Source organism: Octopus sinensis, linkage group LG7 (assembly GCF_006345805.1).
Source record: "Octopus sinensis linkage group LG7, ASM634580v1, whole genome shotgun sequence".
In the NCBI taxonomy this organism is placed as follows: Eukaryota; Metazoa; Mollusca; class Cephalopoda; order Octopoda; family Octopodidae; genus Octopus; species Octopus sinensis.
In genome coordinates, this window is record NC_043003.1 from 38,146,453 (window position 1) to 38,165,838 (window position 19,386).

Genomic DNA, 19,386 nt, shown 5'->3' on the forward strand with positions numbered 1-19,386 from the left:
GCAGCATTTCATCTGTCTTTATATTCTGAGTTCAAATTCTGCTGAGGTTGACTTTGCTTACATCTTTTTTGGGGTTGATAAATTAAGTACCAGTTGAGTATTAGGGTCGATCTAATCGACTAGTTGCCTCCCACAAAATTTCAGGCCTTGTGCCTTTAGTAGAATGGATTATTATTATTATTATTATTATTATTATGCAATACATCAAAACAATCTGAGAAAAAGAACGATAAAAGAATTATATCTTGCAGTTAACAGACACATCAGTGTCTCCCATTGTGACTTCCTAGCAAAATCCAAACCTGGACTTAAATTACATTCATGCATCTATCACAAATAGATGCTGCCTCTTTTCTTTCTTTTCTTAAAATTTTTTTTCTCTTTTTCCCACTTTGCTTTTTGGAACTTTAAATCCTCTCCTTTAAACACTCATATGTCAAAACTGAGAGGAGCCCATGCTCTGGACAGAGGACGAGGATTAGCCTTCACAGGTGACTATGAAGGTCATATCGGATGTCGCTATGTTCAGGGTGATGGGCGCCTTCTCGAAGGACATATTCAGATTTGCATTCTGGGGCCCCGACCTGGGCCTGGAGTAATGCCTAAGGGTAGCATACAGCCTGGTCGGGGAGGAGGATGATTGAGTTTTGTGAACTATGTTATTATTTGTAATGGAATATGAAGTCCAAAAAATTGAAAAAAATTGTGAAAACTGTAAGAGGTTTAATACCTCGTTTTGTGTTTGTTTTTAAAGAACAATGTTTTAGAGAAGCAAAAGTTGGCGGGCGCTTTTTGTATTCTCCCATCCTTATCATCATTGTTTCATTATCATTCATTTCATTAATGTCCTTGTCCAGCCTGCAAAGCTACTATACTCTATGTACTGCCTTTATGGCAAATATAATGAAATAAAGCAGAATATCATTTGTTAAAAAAAAAAAACTGATGTGAGTGACCATCATCATTATTATTTGTACCAATGTATGAAATTATTATTAGTACTTGTGATGTCATCAATGACTGGATGTTTGAATACTCTTTTGACAAATTCAATTTGTTAATTCTCTTTAGTGAAACTTCTTCACAGATTGAAGGTTGTTATTCAATGACAGATGGGGAGATATTGAAAGTGAAAGGAGTCAGCTGTTACATGGAACCAGTTCTGCTTCGTTCTCTTGTAAAATACATTTTGTTGATATATGAATAAAGTGTTTAATTATTTGGTTATTGTTGTTGATTTATTATTAATAAAAGGGGATTTTTTTGTTTGTTATTTTATATTTAACTCTTTAGCATTCAGATTACTTTGTCAAATATAATACTTATTTATTCATATTCATTTTGAATTTGTCATACATTTTCTTGTAGATTTGAGATTTCAATGAAATGGTTGTTTATTTTTAGAATAATATTGTAAGGTAGCTGTGAAAGGCCAGATCTGGTCAGTTTAAATATAAAACCAGTAGAATATTTTGGCCAGACATAGCCAGGTTAAATGCTAAAGGATTAAAGAAAATCAGCTTTTTTGTGTATTTACATCACCAGATGTGTATCCCACATCACCAGTTCTGCTTACCAAAAGTGGCCCACTTGGCACCGTGCATTTGTCGTGTTGCAATGGCTGCGACATACAGCCACCTGCTCTATTCTGGTTGAGCATACATTAAAGTATAGAAATATTATTAGATTGATCTGCTGAGCAAAGTTTAATAGGTGTAGGTGGGGATGTGTGGTTAAGATTGTTTTGCACCCCTGTGGTTTTGGCTTCAGTCTCGCTGTATGGCACACTTGGGCAAGTGTCTTCTATAGCCCTGGGTCAACCAATTTCTTGTGAGTGGATTTGATAAATGGAAACTGAAAGAACTCTGTCATATATATATCATCATCATCTGGCATGGGTTGGATTATTTGACAGGAGCTGGCCAGGCAGGACTTCTGTGTCTGTTTTGGCAGGGTCTTTATGGCTGGATGCCTTTCCTAACACCAGTTACCCAGCAGAGTGAACCTTATATATATATTTTTTAAATCACTATCATCATTTAACATCCATTTTCCATACTAGCATGGGTTGGATGGTTTGACAGAAGCTGGCCTACAGGAGAATTTCCCAGGCTCCAATTGTGTTTTGGTATGGTTTCTATGGTTAGATGCTCTTCATAATGTCAGCCATTTTACAGAGTGTACTGGGAGCCCTTTAGGTGGTACCAGCACAAGTGTTTTTATATGGCACCATATATAATATTGTGTCCTTCTCCCCGCTGTTTGACAATCGGTGTCAGTTAATTTACATCCAATAACTTAGTGGTTTGGCAAAAGAGCCCACTAGAATAACTTCCAGACTTCAAAAAAAAAAAATGGGCTGGTGTTATGTTTGACTAAACCCTTCACAGCAGCGCTCCAGCATGACCGTAGTTCAAAGACTGTAACAAGTAAATATTCAGTTGACTCAACTGTTCCTATTTACCTCTAGTATACAACTGATTCTGATTGATTGGGATGGTTGACATTTCATTTCTGTGATTCTGTCAGTCACCATGTGAAAATAATGATGAGGGACCAAGGACACACATTATTGGGTCCTTGGTTCTCTAAAGGAGACTACGGCAGCAGTATTGGATATTAAGTTATCACCAAGCTAACATGGCAGTCCAGAAAAATAGGACGAATGCTGCAGTTGATTGGCTCCAAGAGGCCATCGCCTCTAGCTAGCTATGTGACACACAAACCTGTGTCCATAATGTTTATAGTCAAAAAAGCTTGCATTTCTGTAGTATCAGTTGGCTGCCATAGTGGATTGGGTCTTTCACAAATAGAAATTATATGTTGAGCATATTTGTTTCCTCTGAGACAGTTTCAAAAAACTTTTCGGTAAAAATAAAATATTTAGTCCAATGGGTGAGCATTGGGAGGTAGACTGTATTGTGGATTAGTCTTTTCTGTGGAATCTGGGAATTGTGGTTGATGTAGTAATCTTCAGCCATATTGCTGTATTGTTTTCAATACCATTTTCATCACTTTCATTCTCAAAATCTTCCTCATCTGATGAAGATTCATAAATGTCAATATGATTCATCCGAAGACAAATCACTGTTGTTTTTGTTTATATTTTGTACATCATCATGAGTAAAACCTTCAAAGTTGGAATTGTTACTTGCTGATGCAATATCATTAAAAACTGAGATATCCACTTCTCATCAAACATTGAAAAAAAACCAAGAAGTTAAAAAAATTTCACCGTATTTTTACTTGATTAAAGCCACGGAAGGCTTTATCTCACGGCTACAAGAATTCAATAATGTCATTTGTCTTTTTGTTTTTTTAGCGACTTCGTAGAGGAATCAGATACAGCTGGATTTGGCTGGTTCATACAAGTAAAGGGGAATAATTTTTGACCAGTTTTGGCTGGTCTAAACACTAAAGGGTTAAGGTAGACTCAAATCAAACACTCCTTGATTAGAGGAATTCCTGTTGTGACTACTTTATCTTTTTGCCCAATGTATATTTATAACAGTAGGATGTGATTTTGTTGAGATTTAGCTGCTTTTTCTCTCTAGTTTAGTGATCACATGAAGCTCACTTAAAGCAAGGTAGACTGGATCATTTGAAAGGTAAGTGTCTTGACCACAAATAATGAACATCATTGGTGATAAAGTACGAATCATGGATCCATATCTCTTGTTTGCTTGACACGGCTGTTCATGCTCTCAGGATGAATTATATAAGTTCCAGCATACTATAATACTTCCCTTGTTATCCTTCTTGGTCAGTTCTGATGAAAGATGCTTCTGCAGTGACTGTCTGTTGTTAATTTCAAGAACAAATCCATCAGACTTGACACTGCCTTTTTGTTTAACCTCAAGTTAGCTCTGACCAAGGGTGCTCTAGGTACGACTCTCCAATTTTTTTTATTCGGTCAACAAATACATCATACTATTACACCTTTGTTTACTCTCAAGATATCTCTGATCTGGCAGACCTCTAGTTAAAGATGTTCCATTTTACTGTGACTCCTTGTTGCTGTTTAATCCCAAGATCAGCTCTAATTCAGCAGATCTCTGATTAATGATATTCCAGCACTGACACTATTTTTTATTCAGATAATGAATTATGACAGTTCACTTGTCACTATTTATCCTTCAAGATCAGTCTGGTTCAGCACACTTATGATCACAGATGTTCAGGCAGGAACAACTTATATTCAGATAATCGGAAAAAACACTCTGTAAAGTGGTTGGTATCAGGAAGGGCATCCAACCATAGAAACCATGCCGAAATGGACGACTGGTGCCTGGTGCGGTCCTCCAGTTTACCAGCTCCTTTTGAACCATACAACCCATGCCATTATAGAGAATAGCCATTAATCCTTTACCTGGCAAAGACGAGTTAACTTGTCTTCATCCAATTTGTCTATTTCAGAATGTGACATGTAAATTCATCCAAAACATAATTTCAAAAACAGCCACAGATGAGTTTATATGTAAAAAATTTGGTTTTTATGTGTGTTGTTTTTACAAACTATGCTCAGAAGATGATGATGAGTATGAGCCTTCTATTAGAAGCTTGGATACATTAGATGAGAGTGCAAGCTCGTCTGATAAAGAGAATTCGTCTGAAAATGAAATGTTTTCTTCAAAAATAGTCACTAGGGAAGGGATTAAATGATGATGATATCCAATATTAGAAGACTGAACTAGGGATTTAGCTGATATTTCTTGCTGGTTCTACAACAATGTAGTGGACTTTTTCACTAAGAGGCAAGGAACACATTCTTTTTACAAATTATGGGTAGCAGAAATCTAAATTTAATAGCAAAAAAACTTGAAAAGAGATATAATTGATGGCAATCTCTGAAAAACAATGCAAGAGTTATGTTAACGTTATGAGAATCTTCTCGTTCATTATCATGTCCAAAAACCTGTTGGACATAATAGTTCCATTACATAATTAAAATTCTCCAAAAAACAAGAAGTTTCTTAACTTAAATTTTGTCAGTTAATGTATTCTATTTTGTGTGGAAAACACGGTGAGAATTTACACACATACGTAGCTGTCAAACAACACTAATTCAGGCTCTGTATGTATGAGTATGTGAGATGTTAGCCTGTGTGTGTGTGTATACACACACACACATACACATATATACATGCATGCTTGTGTTTGTGTGTGTGTGTGTAAATATATATATATATATATATATGCATGCTTGTGTGTGTGTGTGTGTGTGTGTATATATACACACATACAGAGACAAGCATGCATGTGTAGTTGTAAAGGAAATTGAATGATCCTATATAGTTATATATTTATAACTGAGTGAATACATATTTGTTTTTGTGTATATATATTAGAAGGCAATGTCTACATATACAATGTAAAAAGATACATATACGATATAAAAACAAATGTGTATTCATATACAGGAGTGAAAAGGTTAGACAAACAAAAGTAGGCATGTTGAGTGTATTTACATGGAATGAAAAATAAACAAAAGGAATGATGTAATAGTTTTAACTTTACAGCTGTTTCAGATTATACATTGTTGCCAGAACCATGTATATTATATACAGAGAGAAAATTGCTCATAAATATAATAAAGCAAGAGAATCTTATCAAAGAGTAGACAATGTTAATAGATACTGAATGGTAAAAGTAGTTGAGATATTGTCAGGGATAACAGGATTTTGCCTCATGGATCTATAAAAATTAATTTTATTCCCTACATCTGTGATATTGGACTTTCCAATCATGGTTCATCTGAAACAGCTGTAATTAGTAGTGAGAGAGTATGTACCAAATGTATAATGGCTAGAATAACAATAGGATGGAGGAAATTCAGGGAGCTTTTACCACTGTTGGCAACCAAAGGTTTCTTTCTCTGAGTGAAAGGAAGATTGTTTGATACATGTATACAAATAGCAATTCTACATGGTAATGAGATATAGACCCTGAATGCAGAAGACATATGAAGGCTAGAGAGGAACGAAGTTAGCATACACTACTGGATATGTAATGTAAATATACATGTTTGGACAGATTGTTAGTGTATTGAGAGAGAAGTTAGGCATAAGAGGGATTAGATGCAGTGTGCAAGAGAGAAATCTGCACTGGTTTGGTTATGTGATGTGGATGGATGCCAACAGCTTCATGAAGACATGCTGATCTCTCAAAGCAGATGGAGCATGTGGAAGAGGGAGACCAAGAAAGATATGGTATGAAGTACTGAAGGACCACCTCAGGACACTGGACCTTTCTGATGAGATGACAAAGACCAAGATGTATGAACCTTACTGTGCTCAAAAAGGTTACTCTCCCTGGTGAAGAGGATTGGCCTGTAAGTGTTCTGTGCTGGTGCCACATAAAAGCACTTGTGCAGTGCCACGGTAAAAGTGCCCAGCGCATGCTGTAAAGTGGTTGGAGTTAAGAAGGGCATCCAACTGTTGAAACCATGCCAAATCAGACTGGAGCCTGGTGCAGCTCTCTGGCTTGACAGCTCTGGTCAAACTGTCCAACCCATGCCAGCATATAAAATGGACTTTAATGATGTGACTGATTCCATTTACTTGAACCTGCTATAACAATCTGTTATGTTGAGCATTCAAGAGGACCTCAAAAATGTGGAGTTTTATTTCCAGCAAGATGGGGCACCACAACACTACTATTGTAATTGCTAAAGAGGAAGATTGGATGAAGTGGTTCAGTTGAATACCTTGTTCATTCATGAGGCCACACCACTAGACATTATTTTATAGGGATACTTATAAGATAATGTTTATGCTACAAAATTGGCTGCAGTTGAATTGAGGGCATCCATTGAACAAGAATGCACACAAATACCCAGCAAAATGTTTTTTGATGTTTATGATTCATTGCTTCACATTATCAGCAATGCATGGTAATCAGTTTGAAAACAAGTGTTCATAAAAGAATTAGTTTGTTGATTCCATTAAATTTTGAAAATGAAATGTATTTTAATAAACACTGACCTTATAATCATTCAAGGAAGTTGTGTATACATCTCTTTGGATATCCTATACACACACACGTGTGTGTGTTATATATAGTTATATATGAGTGCATGTATATATGTATGCATCATCATCATCATCGTTTAACGTCTGTTTTCCATGCTAGCATGGGTTGAACGGTTCAAACAGTTGAAGGCTCCAGTCTGATCTGGTAGTGTTTCTACGGCTGGATGCTCTTCCTAACGCCAACCACTCCATGACTGTAGTGGGTGCGTTTTATGTGCCACCGGCATGGGGGCCAGAGGGAGCTGGCAACGGCCGGAATCGGTTGGTGCTTTTTATGTGCCACCAACATGGACGCCAGTCAAGGTGGTGCTGGCATCAGCCACGTTCGGATGGTTCCTTTTTACATGCTACCAGCATGGATATCATGACTACAATTTCCATTTGATTTATATTTTGATGTTGATGTACTTGACTCAGTAGGTCTCCTCAAGCACAGCAGGTTGTCCTACGATCCAAGGTAAGCACAGCAGGCTGTCCTGCGAGCCATGAACTCACTTCATTTGTCGGGTCTTCGTAGTCACAGCATATCTCCAGACGTCTCAGTCTTTCGTCATTGCCTCTGTGAGGCCCAACATTCGAAGGTCATGTTTGACCACCTCATCCTATTTTCTTCCTGGGTTTACCTCTATCCCAGATTCCTTCAACTGTTTGGGAGTGGCACTTCTTCACACATCTCTCCTCATCCATCCATAGTACATGACCATACCAGCGCAAACGTCTCTCTTGCACGCCACATCTGATGCTTCTTATCTCCAATAAATAAAGAACAACATGAATGATGTATCAATTCACTACAGCTGTTTCCAATGAAATTTTAATTGATTATTGGAGACATTACATCATTAGAAAAAAACCATTTTCGTCAGGTGAATACATGAACCACAACATTCAGAAGCCAATGGCATGTGCACTTTCATGATTCTTTGGCCATTACTGGTCTGATCTATTATTATGACTATTATTATTATCATTACCATCGTCATCATTATTATTATTATCATACACACACATACATACATGCACAATGTGTATCACATAAGTGTACTAATAATCTTATACGCATTTACTTGTGAGTATGGTATATGTAAAAACTATGTGCATTCATGTACACAAACACCAAATTTGAATGCGTCTCCAATGTCTTGATGATTGCATGACTACAAAGTTAACAATTTGTGTGTGAATGTGTCAGAGATATTCCTGTGTATGTGTAACCACACAATGAACAAAACGTTTCTATGAATGTATTCAAGAAAGACGTTTTAGCGTATATGTGATTACAAATTGAACAACACACTTTTGTGTATGTATAGTTGTATGTATTTATCAATATGTCTGTGTGTGTGTGTGTATATATATATGTGTGTGTGTGTATGCATGAATAATGTTTTAGTGTATGTCTGACTACAAAAGCTACCATAAATGAAACAGCAAAAATAATGATTAGATAAAATCTCAGTTAAGAAAACAATGTAAAGATGTTATGTCACAGAAATGCAGTGAAGCAAATAGGCTATACTTGTAGGTCGTACAGAGAAGATATTATATCTGAATGGTGGTAGTGTTGTTTTTTTTTTTTTTATATATTTTAAAAGTATTTTTGTTGGTTTTGTCTATGTTCTTGCTAGAGGTGGTGGTGGTGGCAGTGGTGGTTATGTTGTCATTGTTGTTGTTATTGGTGTCTTCATGGTAGTTAGAAGAGTAGGTAGGACTGTGAGAGTAATATCTTAGAACAATCAGCCTACTGAAATAACCTGAATCACTACGTCTACTAATATATATATATATATATATATCATATAATATAATGTAATATTTAGCTACCTGTGTTATGGTTATCTTGTCTGGTAGCATGTTGGATTAAATTCAGCTGTTGGATATCTCCTTTACATTGTATTGTTATCAACAGAGGAATAACTGAAGGAATATATATATATATGTATTTATCCTCTCAAACATACAGATAAATACATCCACGAGTGCACACATATAGATTGATAGATATATATATACTTACACACAGACACAAGCTCACACACGCAGACACACATTTACATATCTGTGTCTGTGACTGTGTGTGTGTGTATGTATGAGTTTATGTTTCTACCATGTGTAAGCATCTAGATATGTAGAACTGAAATTTCAAGTCTAGAGAATAGAGTAAAAAAAAAAAAAAATACTCCAAAAACAAGTTGATAGATACACACACACACACACACACACACACACACACATGTACATAATGGCGAGTAATGGTGTCCACATATTTACATACTTTAATTTAGTTCTCAAACCTTCAACCTCAATCAATGGATTTTTTTCTTCAACTACTGTTACACTACTACAGCTACTGTGAAGATGGACTTCTCTACCATCAAATTTATGTAAGTTTGTCTTGCCATTTTGTTTGTCTTCTTTAAAAAACAACAACACTATATAGAAATGAATATTTATGCGTCTTTGTGAATTATGTATGTATTTGTGCCTGTTATTATATGTGGTGCTTTTATTGCCTGTTTTTCTTTGTGTGTGTGTTTGATTATTAATATGTATGTATTTATGCATACCTCTGTGTGTGTGTGTGTTTCTTGTTTACTGGCTTTTGTATGTGTGTTTATCTCTGTGTATATTGTTAAATATTTCCTGGTTCTTTAAGTGCATATATGTCTGTTGTTATATATATGTATATATATAGTGTCCTGTACCCATATATGTACATACCTACATCTATATGTATATATATATACATATATGTATATATATATGCATATGTTTATATATCATTTTGTTATTATATATATATATATATATTTATGTATATATATATATATGTGTGTGTATATGCATATATATCTTTTACTTGTTTCAGTCATTTGACTGTGGCCATGCTGGAGCACCGCCTTTAGTCAAGCAAATCGACCCCGGGACTTACTCTTTGTAAGCCCAGTACTTATTCTATCGGTCTCTTTTGCTGAACCGCTAAGTTACGGGGACGTAAACACACCAGCATCGGTTGTCAAGCAATGCTAGGGGGACAAACACAGACACGCAAACACACACATACATATATATATATACATATATACGACAGGCTTCTTTCAGTTTCCATCTACCAAATCCACTCACAAGGCATTGGTCGGCCCGGGGCTATAGCAGAAGACATTTGCCAAAGATGCCACGCAGTGGGACTGAACACGGAACCATGTGGCTGGTTAGCAAGCTACTTACCACACAGCCACTCCTGCGCCTATATATATGTATATATATATATCCTGTGTATATATATATATATATATATGTATATATGCATATATATGTTTGTATATATGTATGTATACAGGGTGTCCACAAAGTCTGGATACATGGAGTAAATAAATCATAACATAAAGAATTGAATATAAGAAATAATAATTCTTAAAATATGTGTTAATCTCATGTACCCAGACTTTGTGGACACCCTGTATATGTAGATATATGTATATATATATGTGTGTGTGTATATATATAAATATGTATACACACACACACATGTATACATGCTCACACATGCATGAGGACATGGTCGGCCCGGGGCTATAGCAGAAGACATTGCCAAAGATGCCACGCAGTGGGACTGAACACGGAACCATGTGGCTGGTTAGCAAGCTACTTACCACACAGCCACTCCTGCGCCTATATATATGTATATATATATATATCCTGTGTATATATATATATATATATATATGTATATATGCATATATATGTTTGTATATATGTATGTATACAGGGTGTCCACAAAGTCTGGATACATGGAGTAAATAAATCATAACATAAAGAATTGAATATAAGAAATAATAATTTCTTAAAATATGTGTTAATCTCCATGTACCCAGACTTTGTGGACACCCTGTATATGTAGATATATGTATATATATATGTGTGTGTGTGTATATATATAAATATGTATACACACACACACACATGTATACATGCTCACACATGCATGAGGACATGGTCGGCCCGGGGCTATAGCAGAAGACATTTGCCAAAGATGCCACGCAGTGGGACTGAACACGGAACCATGTGGCTGGTTAGCAAGCTACTTACCACACAGCACTCCTGCGCCTATATATGATATATATATATATCCTGTGTATATATATATATATATATATGTATATATGCATATATATGTTTGTATATATGTATGTATACAGGGTGTCCACAAAGTCTGGATACATGGAGTAAATAAATCATAACATAAAGAATTGAATATAAGAAATAATAATTTCTTAAAATATGTGTTAATCTCCATGTACCCAGACTTTGTGGACACCCTGTATATGTAGATATATGTATATATATATGTGTGTGTGTGTATATATATAAATATGTACACACACACACACACATGTATACATGCTCACACATGCATGAGGACATACACATGCACACACACACACACACGCACACACATACACAAGTATTATATATGTCCATTGCATATATGTGGTTGTGTGATAAGAAGTTTGCACCGCAACCACATGGCCCTGGGTACAGTTCCACTGTGTGTCCTTAGGCAAGCATCTACAACCATAGCTTCAGACCAACCAAAGCTTTGTGAGTGGATTTAGGAAGTGGAAACTAAAAGAAGCCAAGCCCATCTTATGAATATATAGGAGTGGCTGTGTGGTAAGTAGCTTGCTTACCAACCACATGGTTCTGGGTTCAGTCCCACTGTATGGCACCTTGGGCAAGTGTCTTCTACTATAGCCTCGGGCCAACCAAAGCCTTGTGAGTGGATTTGGTAGACAGAAACTGAAAGAAGCCTGGCATATATATGTATATATATATATCTGTATGTGTATATGTTTGTGTGTCTGTGTTTGTCCCCCCAACATTGCTTGATAACTGATGCTGGTGTGTTTATGTCCCCATAACTTAGCAGTTCGGCAAAAGAGACCGATAGAATAAGTACTGGGCTTACAAAGAGTAAGTACATTTAAATTTAAAGCAGACATATAAAAAAAACAAACAAAAAAAACACAGTTCAGTTCCTTAAAATGTATAACCCTACAAAAAGTCAATAAAATTAATATTGATATTAATAATAATAATAATAATAATAATAATAATAATAATAATAATAATAATAATAACAACAACCATGATTGTACCATGTACAGCAAGTGGACATCTACATATCAATATATATATCTCTTATTATAAAAGGCAGATTTTATCTGTCTCCCTTTGGGAGTTATACAAATCTACAATATAGGATTTCTTCAATTACAATTTACCTAGCATTTTTGAGAGTACAATGCATCGCGTCATGCCAGGTCCAGTTTTTAAAATTTAAACTCCAATTAAGCAAAATTTACAGAAAACTCACATTCTGGTGTGTGTGTCAGATGCTTTTCTTAGTCTGGTTTACACCACACGCAAACGCACACACACAGTGTGCGACGAATAAAATGAAAGTAAATGTAATATGTGTTTCTGTCTATCACGCTGATAGATACATGAGTAAAATGTATGGGAAGCTAACAGATAACAGTGAGTGAAAATGTTCTTGGAAGAGAGTAAATTAGCGACAGAGTGATTTGAGCAAGACTAAACTGAAAGTATGAAACAGTGTTTATGTATAAACAGACGACACTTATATAAACCCTTTCGTTACCAAACCGCCCGAATTTACCTATTCATATTTAAATGAGAATATCAGTGTAAATCTCTTTAGTACATTCGTGAAAACACGTATTATACTTCGTAAACACTTCAAATACAGTTTTGTACAAAAATCGAAGTGTAATTTTAATTCCGTGAATTATGGGAGATTTTTTTCCGAAATTTGTTCCTATTGTGTTTTCAAAATTTGTAATTCTGACAAAAAATGGATACGAATTTCATTATATCAAGCAGCGAGTCAGAATTCGAAGGATTTTCTACTGAAGACCTTCATAAATCTAACTCTATGACTGAAAAAAAATAAGCATCTTTATATAAGAGTGAAGTTGTGTGTCTGTCCCCTTCGATTTAGATTCGTAACTACTCCCACATTTTGCCGTGCAGTTTAACCAAAAGCGGGTATCTTATAGTCGTGATTCATATCGAGCCCTTCTGGGTATTAGCGCGCGTCTACGATGAGTCTACGATTTAAAAAAAATTTACCATCATATTTTTCCATTTGAATGCATTTTTTTCGCTTTTATATAAGGGAAGTAACTCTCTAAAAATATCTACGATGTGTCAACGATTTAAAAAAAAAAATTTACCTTAATTTATTTTCAATTTTTAATGCATTTTTTTGCTATTTTTTGGCTATAACTCTCTAAAAATGCTTATATAGTTATTTCCCTTACAAACCCGAGCAACGCCGGGCGATACTGCTAGTCTCTTATTATAAAAGGCAGATTTTATCTGCCTCCCTTTGTATCTTATAGAAATCTACAATATAGGATTTCTTCAATTACAATTTACCTAGCATTTTTAAGAATAGAATGCATCGGGTCATGCCAGGTCCAGTTTTTAAAATTTAAACTCCAATTAAGCAAAATTTACAGAAAACTCACATTCTGGTGTGTATGTCAAATGCTTTTCTTAGTCTGGTTTACAGCACACGCAAACGCACACATACAGTGTGCTACGAATAAAGTGAAAGTAATTCAGTTTGTTGACAGGTAGACAATAGAATGCGGTGACGATGGCGATGTAATATTTGTTTCTGTCTATGACGCTGATAGATACATGAGTAAAATATATGGGAAGCTAAGACATAAGAGTGAGTGAAAATGTTCTTGGAAGAGAGTAAATAGCGAGAGAGAGTGATTTGAGGAAGACTTTACATTAAATAACCGTAGTGGCTTGTGTTAGTAATAAAGTAAACATACACTCATACATACATACATACATACATACATACATACATACATACATGCACACACATACATACATACACACACACATACATACATACACACATACATACATACATACATATACATACATACATACATATACATACATACACACACACACATACACACACACACAGTATTGAAGCTTGAGAACAATCAGATACATTTGCAACACATCTGTTGAAAATATTATTGTTCACACACATACATATACATATATACATACAGACAGACAGACAGATAGACACACACACACATGATCCAGCATGGCCACAACCTCAAGGCTGAAACATATAAAAGAATAACAGAATATAAATGTGTGCATGTGTGTGAGAGAGAGAGAGAGAGAGAGTGTGTGTGTATATGTATGTATGTATATATGTATGTATATATATATAATAATGCAGTTTTTTCAACAGCTTGAACTAAAAGTCAGAGGGGAATGGGATAAACTACTTATATTAACTTGCTATAAAAGCAGGTAGTAATTTTATCTTGTCCTTATTCATAGTGCAAGTTTTGAAGAGTGCATTTCGATTTTAACAGCTATTTTTTTCAAAGCTATGTTGGAAGTAACAAAGGAGCATATTTGGCATATTTTGCTTTATGAGTTCAATAAAGACAACAACGCAACGGAAAGTACAAGAAATATTAATGCAGTATATGGGGATTGGACAATAAGCGTAAGGCAGTGTCAATGGTGGTTCCAGAAATTCCGAGCCATAAACTACAACCTAGAAGACGAGCCTCATCCTGAAAGATCTGTAGAACTCGACAAGGACATCCTGAAAACCCTGGTGGAACAAAATCTCATCGTAACTGTTGAGGAACTAGCAGAGAAGCTTGGATTTGGTCATTCAACCATTCATTGAGACCTGTGTGCTATCGGAAAAGTCAGCAAATTGGGTCAATGGGTTCCTCACGAACTTTCCGAGTCTAATTGCATGCAGAGAGTGAATGTATGCTTTTCTTTGCTGTCACATCTCACCACTACTGCGCTATGTATATCTATATATATAAAACTGTAGTTGTGTGAGTGTCTGTCCCCTTCGATTTAGATTCCTAACTACTCCCACATTTTGCGGTACAGTTTAACCAAATTCGGGTAGCTTATAGTCGTGATTCATATCAAGCCCGTCTGAGTATTAGCGCGCGTCTACGATTTTAAAAATAATTTAACATAATTTTTTATTCCATTTTAATGCATAATTTTTCGTGTGTCGATGGCGGCGGAGTTGGCGTCCACGCTCACACCTGCACCTGTGGGGAAGGGAGTGTAAGGAAATCAACGTCGTAATGCGTTGTCAAGGAGACCAGCGTTCTTTTAGAACAACGACTTCATGGCTTGAAGACACCAAAACAGAAATGGCTAAGAAAGCGTCTACATGAGTCTACGATTTAAAAAAAAATTTACCATCGTTTTTTTTCCATTTTAATGCATTTTTTCGCTATTATATAAGGGAAGTAACTCTCTAAAAATGTCTACGATGAGTCAACGATTTTTCAAAAAATTTACCATCATATTTTTTCCATTTTTAATGCATTTTTTGCTAGTTTTTGGCTATAACTCTCTAAAAATGCTTATATAGTTATTTCCCTTACAAACCCGAGCAACGCCGGGCGATACTGCTAGTATATATATAAAGCTGAAGTTGTTATGTATGGCAGGTTTGGTAGCCTTCAACTAACACTATCTCTTCCGAGACCCTGCGGCACAAGTTGACCACAATTGAGAGTACGATAGAAGAAAGCTTGCTCTTCCTTCCGTAGAAGAAAAAGTTCAAATCGGACCATGTTAACACCAAAAATTATTTACATCAAAAAGGTGCTTTTTTTTCTATGAAAATCCCTATTTTTTACGATTATTTGACTGCTGTGTTGCCATTTTTCGGTGTATTTCAACCAGAAAAATGTTCACTTAAAGAGAATAAACTTTTTCAAAAATCCAATTCTAAAGGGTCGAAACAAACCCGAGCAACGCCGGGCGATACTGCTAGTATATATATATATCGTTAGTAATTCATATATCCGAAAAAGAAACACTCTAAAACATTAGAGCGGTAATATATTTTTTAGGAAGTTGGTTGTTATGCCTAGCCAGAGAGTGACCATAACGATCAACTTCCTAATATATATATACACACGCATATATATGCACTTTATGTATGTATGTATGTATGTATGTATGTATGTATGTATGTATGTATGTATGTATGAGAGAAAGAGAGCTAGATAGTCAGACATTCATATATATGTATGTATGCGTGGCACGTGCATTGAATAAGTAGGTAAGTAGGTGGCATTATCATCAATAAAATTGTCAGCAAACGGCTGTATCTCTGTGAGGCAACACGATTTCTCACGCTTACTTAAAGCATTAGGAAAGCATTCAGATTTCAATACCCGCTTCTTAATCATATACTTTCATTAGAAAAAGAAGACAACTTTGTTAAACAAAAGATTCCTTTTTTTCTAGTTTAGTTTTCTGGATCAAGCTATATAAACACCAGAAGGGTATTTATATCTCTCAAATGCAGTATAGTTGCCGGGGAGGATGAAATTCAGCCCGAGATATTAAAAACTATAAATAGAGAAGTTATCCCCTGGCTAACTGGTGTATGCCAAGAGATCTGGATCTCTAGAAAGGCACCAAAGCAATGGTAATCAGAGACGGCAATGCAATTTTATTTTAAGAGGAGACAAAAGATGAACCTTTAAGCTTTGAGAAAAGCATTAGACTACTTAGTGGCAGGTCAACCAGGTAAAACAAATTTGACCTGGTGTATTCTATGTTAGGTGTCTTGAAAAATAGCTGGAGAGATATTGTCAAGCCCAAAGTGATGTCGGAACATTGTCGATCTCAAGCTAGTGCGGCATTCATCCTCGATGCTGCAGAGCTGGCCAGATCTTTACTCTATAGCAAGTCTCCGAAAGGTCATGGGAGTATTGTCAAGAGATGTACGCTTGCATTGTTGACCTTTTACAAAAATCTTCCCGCAATACAAATTTGTGCTCATATTCTGAAATACCTCCGGGTACTAAAGTTTGGCGACGAGCCTGCTGCAGGACATGCTGTGGAGGTGTTTTTTTCCTTTTTTTTTGCATAAGTTTGCAGTCGACTGGCAACTTCTCATTACCATGAACTCCCTGTACAAATGTCCTAATGTTTTTTGATCGATTAAATTGTGCTAAGTTGAAACCTTTTAATGTAGGCGTTGGACTCAGTCAGGCGTGTATATTGTCGCTTCTCCATTTCACAAACTTTGTAAGCTGGATTGACGTGAGCAGCCGTGGTGGAAGTGATATAAAAATGGCAGATGTACAATTAATCGGCTATTTGCAGATGACATGGTACTAATGATGATGTTCTGCAGCACTCACTAAATAAGTTTGCTGTCGAGTGTTGTAAAGCAAGAACGAAAATCAGTTTTGCGAAGCCATTGATCATCTCGAGGACGCTTGCTCCGCATGCTTTGTATTTTAGTGGCGTCACACTGATGCAGGAGAAGTTTAAGTGTACCGGTATTGTTTTTTCGAGTGATGGAAGACAGGAGGTTGAATTGGATGCAAGAATTGCTAGTGCTAGTGCAATTATACACCAGTTTCAGCCCTAGTTAATAAGGGAGGTAAGCTGAAACAGCAAAACTCGCTATTTTTAATTCTGCTTTTGTGCCTACTCTTACCTATGATTACGAATCTCGGCAGCGACCGAAAAGTGTATGATCGCAATACAACCCTTATCGTGCGTGTCTATTATCAAAAGCTTAAAGCTGTTACCGTCCTGTCCTTTTGTGTAAGGGACGACATTCTCCAATGCACCCGTCTATATTTACGACAATGGGAAGTGATTTGAGAAAAATTTGACTGATATTCTAACAGGTTGAGCAATCGTGTAGAGCCGCCTATGTACTTGATGTTGATACTGTTACTAGAGCAAAAAAGGTATCGAGTTTGAGGTAGAAGTGGGTCGTTGAAATTCGGAGGAAAAAATGTCCGACTAAATTACATAAACAAAACAACTATACATACAAAAATATACTGTTGATGTTTTTGAAATTCCAATGAAAAAACCTTGGATCTAAGTTAAAAACCAGTTCTTTATTGGCAAGAAATCTTCAAATAAAACTGAATAACGACATATATACATATTTATATATAGTGGATCTTGCAGACATGAAGTGGATTCGATCCACCATAGCCAAATCTCAAGTAACAGCTCAAAAAACTTTTCTCACGGTGGAACAATAGTTTTTCTGTGACAGCAGTTTTACATTTGCCAAATTGCCTTAGTTTGGCCGAAATAATGTCTTCACCACTTGACCTTTCTAACCTCTTCTACTTCACCAAAAGCTAGAATTAAGATAACAAGTACCACCAACGAAATTCATTGTTTTCAACGATATGTCTATTCTTCTGGATAGTTATAAAAACAAGAACTCCCAAGCAAAAATCAGTTAGTCACTTGGTGACAACTCAGTTAGTCAGTTAGTGACAACTCGAGTTGGTGAGTTAGTGAGAACGGAGTCTGGCTGACCGGCTCAACAAAACGCCGTTTCTAAAGATAAGGGCACAAAAATGTCAACTATGGTAACTCACCATAGCAGTTGTTTCGTCCCACACTCTCTCACTCTCAATAGCTCACTGTATTTTCTCTTACAGCATGATTCTAATTCTATCTGTAATTACTACTACACAATAACTAGAACAAACACAACGAAAATCAACGACATATAACTTTACTTCGCAGGCTCTAGGATTTTATCACCTGTCCGTCGAGGCAAGGTATATTCAATATAACGGTAAATAAATATTTTCTTCATAACTTCAATCACTGTTCTTTCATCTTTACATAATGGCAATCAACAAAGAACCAATCCTTATCATCGTTAAGAAATTCAAATCCAGAATTTTCAACATCGAAGAAACATATTTCAGTTCGTAACGAGATAAATCGAGAGAGCACTTTTCCTTTCGAGAGTCACCGCACTTCTGTATGAAGTAGTAAGCACTTAAAATCAGAATCCATAGTTTTACATAGGGATGCAAAATGTCTGCACCGTAGGGAATGCGATTTTATGTAATTCATCATTTTAACAACATTGTCCATCGTCTTCAGGAGATCATTAGGTAGAGGTTTTGACAACAAAACTTCGCGGTGAATCATGTAATCTACAACTTAATTTGTTTCTAATACATGAGCCATGAAACCCTTTCTTCGACCCTGCATGGATGGAGCGCCATCAGTGCAAACGCTAATATAAGTTTTCCCCTGCATCCCTCTCAATACGACATTTTGGTTTACCAGATTAAAGACATCTTCTCCTGTCGTTCTTTCCTTCAATTCACAACAAAAGAAAAACTGACTTATGATTTTAGCACCTCTAATGATTCGTAGAATTGAAATTACTTGAGCTTTGTTGTTGATGTCTGTACTTTCACCGATTTGCACACAA

The 19,386-nt window shown here is 36.0% G+C and overlaps 1 protein-coding gene across 2 annotated transcripts in view; it reads left to right on the forward strand.

The window, feature by feature from the left end:
• Positions 1-8,678: 8,678 nt before the first annotated feature.
• LOC115214103 overlaps positions 8,679-19,386 on the forward strand; it is a 33,635-nt gene continuing 22,927 nt past the window's right edge. For both annotated transcript variants that reach the window (XM_029783156.2, XM_036504705.1), the window contains exon 1: positions 8,679-9,415. The gene's annotated coding sequence lies outside the window, so the exon portion shown is untranslated. The remainder of the gene's footprint in view (positions 9,416-19,386) is intronic.